The 10,796-nt window shown below is 41.1% G+C and overlaps 1 long non-coding RNA gene across 1 annotated transcript; it reads right to left on the bottom strand.

The window, feature by feature from the left end:
- Positions 1–1,130: 1,130 nt before the first annotated feature.
- Positions 1,131–1,685, bottom strand: LOC128636801 (uncharacterized). The gene is made up of 2 exons (XR_008398733.1): positions 1,320–1,685; positions 1,131–1,239 (listed from the first exon to the last, which is right to left on the bottom strand). It is a non-coding gene; the product is annotated as an uncharacterized LOC128636801 (long non-coding RNA).
- Between the last annotated feature and the right edge of the window lie 9,111 nt (positions 1,686–10,796).

The following is a 10,796-nucleotide window of genomic DNA, read 5'->3' as shown; positions in this document are numbered from 1 at the left end:
GCGGTAGAAATTCGCAAAACCCATGAAGGACTGAACTTGACGTTTAGTTGTTGGTATGGGCCAATTTAAAACTGCATCAACCTTTTTTTGTTCCATATGGATACCTGAAGGAGAAATTTCATATCCCAGAAAGGATATGGTCTGTGAATTGAACAGGCATTTCTCAGCCTTAGCATACAAGTGGTTACCTCTGAGCCTTGATAAAACTTGTCTAACATGGGAAATGTGTTCCTGATAGGTCTTGGAATAAATTAAAATATCATCCAGATAGATGACAATAAAGACATCTAATATGTCCCTAAAAATGTCATTAATTAAGTGCTGGAAAGTTGCGGGCGCGTTGCAGAGCCCAAAAGGCATCACGACGTATTCGAACAATCCGTATCTTGTTCGAAACGCCGTGAGCCACTCATCTCCAGATCTAATTCGGATGAGATTATAGGCTCCTCTTAAGTCCAATTTTGTGAAAAATTTTGCTCCCTCCAACCTTTCAATTAACTCCGGGATGAGGGGTAAAGGATATCTGTTTTTTACTGTAATTTTATTTAGTTGTCTGTAGTCTACGATTGGCCTTAATGAGCCATCCTTATTTTTAACAAAAAAAATCCCAGCACTAGCTGGAGAGGTGGAGGGACGGATGAAACCTTTCTTTAGATTTTCATCTAAGTAAGATTTAAGGTGTATTAACTCTGGGTTTGAGAGTGGGTAAATATGACCCGTGGGGATCTCAGAGCCAGGTATGATCTCAATAGGACAATCATACTTCCTGTGAGGAGGAAGATTGTCGCACTGGGTTTTGCTGAATACATCTGCATAATCCTTATAAACCTCAGGAATTTGAATTGTCTCATTGGATTCAGTGGTTTGCAAAATAGTAGCTGGGAAACAAGTAGTAGAGCAGAATGTAGAATTAAATGTGACTGTTGAGGTAGACCAATTTACTTCAGGATTATGAATTCGGAGCCAGTTTATACCGAGAACTATGGGTGAAATAGGGGATGATATTACATCAAATGACAAATACTCCCTATGGTGGTCTTGGGTAACAACAAGTAAGGGTATTGTTTGATATTTAACTGGACCTGATGTGATTGGATTACCATCTATTCCACGTAATAACACAGGAGACCTTTTTTGCACAAGTGGAATTTTATTGAATTTAGTGAATACAGTATCTATGTAAGATGCTGTAGCTCCTGAGTCAATAATCGCGGGAGCGTTGATTCGATGTGACTCCCACTGTAAAAGAAGAGATAAATTTAGGTAAGGGAGAGCATGATCCTGAGTGGTACAACAAAAAGGTTCTTTATACATCTTACCCTTGTTTTGTTTCAGGAGGGAAGGACAGTCCCTGACAGTGTGTTTGTCTGAAGCACAGTATAAGCAGAGGTTATTAACCCTTCGTCGGATCTTCTCCTCAGGGGTTAATGGTCCCTTTATAAAACCTATATCCATAGGTTCAGCAGTTGATTTGCTGGGGCTGGGTGTATTTTGTTTCTTTGCAGGATATTCATGAAATGATCTCTCCTGCTGTCTCTCTCTCAGTCTTCTGTCTATAGTTATGCTAAGTGACATTAAAGCCTCAAGAGTATGTGGTAGTTCAGATCTAGACAACTCATCCTTAATTCCTTCTGAAAGGCCTAATCTAAACTGATTTCTCAGTGAAAGATCATTCCATTGAGTGTCTTTCGCCCATATTTTAAATTCGGCAATGTAATCTTCAACTACTCTTTTCTTTTGTTTCAAGCCTCGCATTGCAGTTTCAGCAGTAAGCTGTTTATATGGATCCTCATATAGCTGACCCATAGCAGAAAAAAAACTTTCCAACGAATTAAGTATATCATCGTTATTCTCGAAGTAAGTGTTGGCCCATGTGCGGGGCTCACCTCTCAAATAGGATATGACTGTGAGTACCCTTGCTCTATCAGTGGGATAGGTATGAGGTTTAAGGGAGAACATAAGCAAACAAGCATTCTTGAAATCTCTATACTCAGATCTCTCACCACTAAATTTTTCTGGTGTACTAACCTGTGGTTCTAATATAGGTACTCTCTTATCAACCACATCCCTGATATAAGCTTTTAAAGTATCATTTTCTGTTTTCAGAGAATTAACAGCTTCAGTTAATAAATCAACCCTCTGTGTGATATTTTGCACATGTGCGTTCATTCCAGCTGGGTCCATAGTTTTGGGCTTAGTATTATGTCAGGCACAACTAAGAAAGAAAAAATGTGTGCAGCTTAGTTATTTGGACCACAACTGCTGGGAATGAAAAAGACAATAAAAATTGTATGGTTGTTTGCAACAGAGTGATAAGGTAAAACAAAGATTAGGAATTAGGCAGCTATGTAAAACCTTATTCCTTATTGCAAAGTTTTAATATACAGGCAGTAATTGAGCATATTCCCTATGGCTGCCACATGTGTCTGGGTAGTCACTGTGAGAAAGTAAATGCAGCAGGGATATGCTCAGATAAACCTGAGATTTTACCATTAATGAAGGAAAAAATAAATAAGCAAGGAAAAAATGGTACTATGATCATAGAAAAAAATAAGCAATTGCTATTGTGTACAGAGTATGGCAAAACAGCAGGATATGAGGAATGAAAATAAAAGTCACAGAAAAATAACAGCAGCAACTGAGATACTAATCTTAGAGTATAGCAGCAAAGTAAAATACAGAGACTGGCTTACCCCTAACAGGACTGTTATAATGATAGTTGCAAACACCGGGTTGTAATGGCGACTTGCCAGAGGGAGCAGGGAAGCTCAGTAGCAGCTGGCTGATGACGTCACAGCATGAGGAAGTGGAGCTCAGTGAAAAGTGAATCCCAAGACCGGTGAGCTGCAGGGGAAACTGAGTTAGAGTAAAGGTATGAATGAGGCTTTTGAAATAGCTGAATCTTCTTGAGGGAGAAGCAGGCAGGAAGGAGAGGAATCCAACAAACAGAAGTAGTAAGATAAATCTTACAGAGAGCAGGCTCAGGTTAAGGTTTAAGACAAACTTCAATACTAAGCAATGTGAAAATGCTGGGAGGGGCCTTAAATAGGTTGATGTTAATGAGAGCAGGATGCTTTAAAGGGACAGTGCAGAGAAATAAGTATGCCATTATCCTGACAGTGGGTGACGGTTCTGATCCAAATAAACTGGACTCAGACATTTCAAATTTTAAATTTAAGCTTGAGAACCTCCGTGTGTTACTAGGGGAGGTATTAGCGGCTCTGAATGATTGTAACACAGTTGCAATCCCAGAAAAAATGTGTAGGTTGGATAAATTTTTTGCGGTACCGACGAGTACTGACGTTTTTCCTATACCTAAGAGACTTACTGACATTGTTACTAAGGAGTGGGATAGACCCGGTGTGCCTTTCTCACCCCCTCCTATATTTAGAAAAATGTTTCCAATAGACGCCGCCACACGGGATTTATGGCAAATGGTCCCTAAGGTGGAGGGAGCAGTTTCTACTTTAGCTAAGCGTACCACTATCCCAGTGGAGGATAGCTGTGCTTTTTCAGATCCAATGGATAAAAAATTAGAGGGTTACCTTAAGAAAATGTTTGTTCAACAAGGATTTATATTGCAACCTCTTGCATGTATTGCGCCTGTCACGGCTGCAGCAGCATTTTGGTTTGAGTCTCTGGAAGAGACACTTCAATCATCCACACTAGATGACATCACACACAAACTTAAATTCCTTAAGTTAGCTAATTCATTTATTTCAGATGCCGTAGTACATTTAACTAAACTTGCGGCTAAAAATTCAGGATTCGCCATTCAGGCACGCAGAGCTCTGTGGCTGAAATCCTGGTCAGCTGATGTTACGTCTAAATCTAAATTGCTTAATATTCCTTTCAAAGGGCAGACCTTATTCGGGCCCGGCTTGAAAGAGATTATTGCTGACATTACAGGAGGTAAAGGTCATGCCCTGCCTCAGGACAAGGCCAAAGCCAAGGCTAGACAGTCCAATTTTCGTTCCTTTCGTAATTTCAAAGCAGGAGCAGCATCAACTTCCTCTGCACCAAAACAGGAAGGAGCTGTTGCTCGCTACAGACAAGGCTGGAAACCTAACCAGTCCTGGAACAGGGGCAAACAGGCCAGAAAACCTGCTGCTGCCCCTAAGACAGCATGAATTGAGGGCCCCCGATCCGGTTCCGGATCTAGTGGGGGGCAGACTTTCCCTCTTCGCCCAGGCTTGGGCAAGAGATGTTCAGGATCCCTGGGCGTTAGAGATCATATCTCAGGGATACCTTCTGGACTTCAAATCCTCTCCCCCAAGAGGGAGATTTCATCTGTCAAGGTTGTCAACAAACCTAACAAAGAAGGAAGCGTTTCTACGCTGCGTACAAGATCTTTTATTAATGGGAGTGATCCATCCAGTTCCGCGGTTGGAACAAGGACAAGGGTTTTACTCAAATCTGTTTGTAGTTCCCAAAAAAGAGGGAACCTTCATGCCAATCTTGGATTTAAAGATCCTAAACAAATTCCTAAGAGTTCCATCGTTCAAGAACAATTTTGCCCATGATCCAAGAGGGTCAGTACATGACCACAGTGGATTTAAAGGATGCTTACCTTCACATACCGATTCATAGAAGTCATTACCGGTATCTAAGGTTTGCCTTTTTAGACAGGCATTACCAGTTTGTAGCTCTTCCATTCGGACTGGCTACGGCTCCAAGAATCTTCACAAAGGTTCTGGGCACTCTTCTGGCGGTACTAAGACCGCGAGGAATTTCAGTAGCTCCGTACTTAGACGACATACTGATACAAGCTTCAAGCTTTCAAACTGCCAAATCTCATACAGAGATAGTACTGGCATTTCTAAGGTCGCATGGATGGAAAGTGAACGAAGAGAAAAGTTCTCTCTTTCCACTCACAAGAGTTCCCTTCCTGGGGACTCTGATAGATTCTGTAGAAATGAAGATTTACCTGACAGAGGACAGGTTAACAAAACTTCAAAATGCATGCCGTGTCCTTCATTCCATTCAACACTCTAAATCTGAATCAAGAGACCAGAAATTCTCTTCTATGGTGGCTTTATCGGCCACATCTGTCCAGGGGAATGCCATTCAGCAGGCCAGACTGGTCAATTGTAACAACAGACGCCAGCCTACTAGGTTGGGGCGCTGTCTGGAATTCTCTGAAGGCTCAGGGACTATGGAATCAGGAGGAGAGTCTTCTTCCAATAAACATTCTGGAATTGAGAGCAGTCCTCAATGCTCTTCTGGCTGGGCCCCAGTTAACAACTCGGGGGTTCATCAGGTTCCAGTCGGACAACATCACGACTGTAGCTTATATCAACCATCAGGGAGGGACAAGAAGCTCCCTAGCAATGATGGAAGTATCGAAGATAATTCGCTGGGCAGAGTCTCACTCTTGCCACCTGTCTGCAATCCACATCCCGGGAGTGGAGAACTGGGAGGCGGATTTCTTAAGTCGTCAGACTTTTCATCCGGGGGAGTGGGAACTTCATCCAGAGGTCTTTGCCCAAATACTTCGACGTTGGGGCAAACCAGAGATAGATCTCATGGCGTCTCGACAGAACGCCAAGCTTCCGCGCTACGGGTCCAGATCCAGGGATCCGGGAGCGGTCCTGATAGATGCCTTGACAGCACCATGGACCTTCAGGATGGCTTATGTGTTTCCACCTTTCCCGATGCTTCCTCGATTGATTGCCAGAATCAAACAGGAGAAAGCATCAGTGATTCTAATAGCGCCTGCATGGCCACGCAGGACTTGGTATGCAGATCTGGTGGACATGTCATTCTGTCCACCTTGGTCGTTACCTCTGAAACAGGACCTTCTGATTCAGGGTCCTTTCAAACATCAAAATCTAACTTCTCTGAAGCTGACTGCTTGGAAATTGAACGCTTGATCTTATCAAAGCGTGGTTTTTCTGAGTCAGTTATTGATACCTTAATACAGGCTAGGAAGCCTGTTACCAGAAAGATTTACCATAAAATATGGCGTAAATACCTATATTGGTGCGAATCCAAAGGTTACTCTTGGAGTAAGGTTAGGATTCCTAGGATATTGTCTTTTCTACAAGAAGGTTTAGAAAAGGGGTTATCCGCTAGTTCCTTAAAGGGACAGATCTCAGCTCTGTCCATTCTGTTACACAAGCGTCTGTCAGAAGTTCCAGACGTTCAGGCTTTTTGTCAGGCTTTGGCCAGGATTAAACCTGTGTTTAAAGCTGTGGCTCCACCATGGAGTTTAAACCTTGTTCTTAACGTTTTACAGGGTGTTCCGTTTGAACCCCTTCATTCCATTGATATAAAGTTGTTATCTTGGAAAGTTCTATTTTTAATGGCTATTTCCTCGGCTCGAAGAGTCTCTGAGTTATCAGCCTTACATTGTGATTCTCCTTATTTGATTTTTCACTCGGATAAGGTAGTTCTGCGTACTAAACCTGGGTTCTTACCTAAGGTAGTCACTAACAGGAATATCAATCAGGTGATTGTTGTTCCATCCTTGTGCCCAAATCCTTCTTCGAGGAAGGAACGTCTTTTGCACAATCTGGATGTAGTTCGTGCCCTTAAATTTTATTTACAGGCAACTAAAGATTTTCGACAAACGTCTTCCCTGTTTGTCGTTTACTCTGGTCAGAGGAGAGGTCAAAAAGCTTCTGCTACCTCTCTCTCTTTTTGGCTTCGTAGCATAATTCGTTTAGCTTATGAGACTGCTGGACAGCAGCCTCCTGAAAGAATTACAGCTCATTCCACTAGAGCTGTGACTTCCACTTGGGCCTTTAAGAATGAGGCCTCTGTTGAACAGATTTGCAAGGCTGCAACTTGGTCTTCGCTTCATACTTTTTCCAAATTTTACAAATTTTACACTTTTGCTTCCTCGGAGGCTATTTTTGGGAGAAAGGTTCTTCAGGCAGTGGTTCCTTCTGTATAAAGAGCCTGCCTATCCCTCCCGTCATCCGTGTACTTTTGCTTTGGTATTGGTATCCCACAAGTAATGATGACCCGTGGACTGATCACACTTAACAGAAGAAAACCTAATTTATGCTTACCTGATAAATTCCTTTCTTCTGTAGTGTGATCAGTCCACGGCCCGCCCTGTTTTTTAAGGCAGGTAAATATTTTTTAAATTATACTCCAGTCACCACTACACCCTTGGCTTCTCCTTTCTCGTTGGTCCTTGGTCGAATGACTGGAGGTGACGTAGAGGGGAGGAGCTATGTAGCAACTCTGCTGGGTGAATCCTCTTGCACTTCCTGTAGGGGAGCAGTTAATATCCCACAAGTAATGATGACCCGTGGACTGATCACACTACAGAATTACAGAAATAATTATCAGGTAAGCATAAATTATGTTTCCTTGTGTCCTAATCCTACTTCTCAGAAGGAACAGCTTCTGCACAATTTGGACGTGGTTCGTGCCTTTAAAATTGCACCTACAGGCGACTACGGATTTTAGTTAGTCTCCTGCCTTGTTTGTGGTTTTCTCAGGAAAACGTAATGGACAGAAAGCTACATTTTGTATATGAGACTGCCGGACAGCAGCCTCCAGAGTGAGTTATGGCTTATTCCACGAGGGCTGTTGCTTCCTCATGTGCATTCAAAAATGAAGCTTCTGTGGAACATCTTTGCAAGGCTGCAACTTGGTCTCCTCTCCACACTTTTTCAGAATTCTACAAATTTGACACTTTTGCCTCGGCTGTGGCCGCTTTTGGGAGAAAGGTTCTTCAAGCAGTGGTGCCTTCTGTTTAGGTTCCCTGTCTTGTCCCTCCCGTATCATCGGTGTACTCTAGCTTGGGTATTGATTCACAATAGTAATTAAGATGAACCGTGGACTCATCGTGTCATTAAAAAGAAAATAATTTATGCTTACCTGATAAATGTATTTCTTTTTTGACGCAATGAATCCACGGCGCGCCCAGTTTTTTATAGACAGGTTGTTGGTTATTATAAACTTCAGACACCTCTGCACCTTGTTACTTCCTTTCTCTCCTTTACTTCGGTCGAATGACTGGGTTGGGAGGGAAGGGAGGTGATATTTAACAGCTTTGCTGTGGTGCTTTTTGCCGCCTCCTGCAGGGCAGGAGTGGTATTCCTAATAGTAATTAAAGGATTACTTTGTTATAATTTTTAAGCTAAACAACTAACATATTAAAGTTAATAAACATTAATTAAAACCTACTGACCTATATTTTCTCCAAATTGAAGTTTCATAACGTTCTAAAAATTATATATTTTATTCGCCGATGTCACGTTATCCTGCCCACTATTTTCAGCACTGCGAGTTCAAAATACTTAAACCAATAACTTTGTGTTTAAAGCGCCATTTTAAAACCTAGGTATTGTAAATGGATTGGTACAGAGCAAAGGATACCCACGTAGTGGGTTTGGAAAATAATTAAATTTGCAGACAAGATTTCTGATATACGGTAGAGATATGTTAATGAAATGCTATTGATAAAAAGCGTATTTGGGGTAGTTAGTAACAGGCATAGAAAATATTTACTTACAGTGGCCCTTTAAGATGATCCGTGGATTCATCGTGTCAAAAAGAAATAAATTTATCAGGTAAGCATACATTTTTTTTTTCTAGTTTCATTTTGCTTGTTTACTTGAAACTGTGTCATTTTTGCATGCTGATTGCCATGGAGCGGATTTAGAACTTTTTCATGAGTGTATTCCTAAGGTTCTTTATTATAAAATCTAAGGGTTTTGTCAAATTAAAGGCTTTTTTGTGTCAAGTTTTTCCCAATACCACTTATTAAATATTTGCATTTTGATCCTTTTTGAGAATCTTAATGCGGACATAGGTGGCCACTTTTGCCGTTCAGCTCTTTTCGGAGCCGTATTTATTCTTGTGAAAGATCACCACACTAAGATCTGTGCAAATATTAAAGGGACACTGAACCCAATTTTTTTCTAACGTGATTCAGATAGAGCGTGCAATTTTAAGCAACTTTCTAATTTACTCCTATTATCAAATTTTCTTCATTCTCTTGGTATCTTTATTTGAAAGGCAAGTTTAGATGCCGGCCTATTTTTGTTGATCAACCTGGGTTGTTCTTGCTGATTGGTGGATAAATTAATCCACCAATAAGTCTGTCCAAAGTTCTGAACAAAAAACTTAGATGCCTTCTTTTTAAAATAAAGATAGCAAGAGAACGAAGAAAATTTGATAATAGGAGTAAATTAGAAGTTGCTTAAAATTGCATGCTCTATCTGAATCACGAAAGAAAAAAATTGGGTTCAGTGTCCCTTTAAGTGTGTATCTTTCACAAGAATAAATCCGACTTTGAAAAGAGCTGAATTCCACGAACGGTGGTTGCCTTCCACATTCGGATCCTGATGAAGAATCCGAATGCACGTCCCTCAAAACCATATTAAGACACTAAAGTCAAAATTTAAACTTGCATGATTGAGAGAGAGCATGCAATTTCTTTCCAATGGCATGGAGATTCCACAATTCCATTAATTACGGTTGGGAATTCAACTTCTGGCCACCAGGAGGAGGCAAAGACACCCCAGCAAAGTGTAAGTATCACTCCCACTTCCCATAATCTCCCAGTCATTCTTTGTCTCAGTAACATGGAGCAGGTGAAGATGGATGCTCTGAAGAAAATTAAGTCCATTAACGGGAAGTACTTGTTTGCTATGCGCTGCAAGTTTCTTTTTAAAGACACAATGAGTCCACGGATTTCATCCTTGTGGGATTACGCCTCCTGGCCAGCAGGAGGAGGCAAAGAGCACCACAGCATAGCTGTATAAATAGCTCCTTCCCTCCCACCCCAGTCATTCTCTTTGCCTGTGTTAGTGATAGGAAGAGGTAAAGTAAGGTGTTATAGATTCTTCAATCAAGAGTTTATTTTTAAAGTAGTGCCAGTGAGTGCTACTTTGTTCTAGGGTGTAGCCTAGACCAGATCAGTCTCTACAGTAGCGCATTTGGTGGCTTTAAAGGGACAGTCTAGTCCAAAAAAAACTTTCATGATTCGGATAGGGCATGTAATTTTAAACAATTTTCCAATTTACTTTTATCACCAATTTCTTTCATGTAATTAGCAAGAGTCCATGAGCTAGTGACGTATGGGATATACATTCCTACCAGGAGGGGCAAAGTTTCCCAAACCTCAAAATGCCTATAAATACACCCCTCGCCACACCCACAAATCAGTTTTTACAAACTTTGCCTCCCATGGAGGTGGTGAAGTAAGTTTGTTCTAAATTCTTCGTTGATATGCGCTTCGCAGCAGGCTGGAGCCCGGTTTTCCTCTGTGTGCAGTGAATGTCAGAGGGATGTGAAGAGAGTATTGCCTATTTGAATTCAATGATCTCCTTCTACGGGGTCTATTTCATAGGTTCTCTGTTATCGGTCGTAGAGATTCATCTCTTAACTCCCTTTTCAGATTGACGATATACTCTTATATATACCATTACCTCTACTGATTCTCGTTTCAGTACTGGTTTGGCTTTCTACTTCATGTAGATGAGTGTCCTGGGGTAAGTAAGTCTTATTTTCTGTGACACTCTAAGCTATGGTTGGGCACTTTTATATAAAAGTTCTAAATATATGTGTTTAAACATTTATTTGCCTTGATTCAGGATGTTCAACGTTCCTTATTTTCAGACAGTCAGTTTCATATTTGGGATAATGCATATGAATAAATCAATTTTTTCTTACCTTAAAATTTGACTTTTTTCCTGTGGGCTGTTAGGCTCGCGGGGGCTGAAAATGCTTCATTTTATTGCGTCATTCTTGGCGCAAAAATTTTCTTGTCATTTCCGGCGTCATATGTGTCGCCGGAAGTTGCGTCATTTTTTTGATGTTTTGGCGCCAAA

This window comes from Bombina bombina, chromosome 1 (genome assembly GCF_027579735.1).
Source record: "Bombina bombina isolate aBomBom1 chromosome 1, aBomBom1.pri, whole genome shotgun sequence".
Taxonomy (NCBI): Eukaryota; Metazoa; Chordata; class Amphibia; order Anura; family Bombinatoridae; genus Bombina; species Bombina bombina.
The sequence above is the reverse complement of the archived record's forward strand: the minus strand, read 5'-3'. Positions and strand labels throughout refer to the sequence as shown.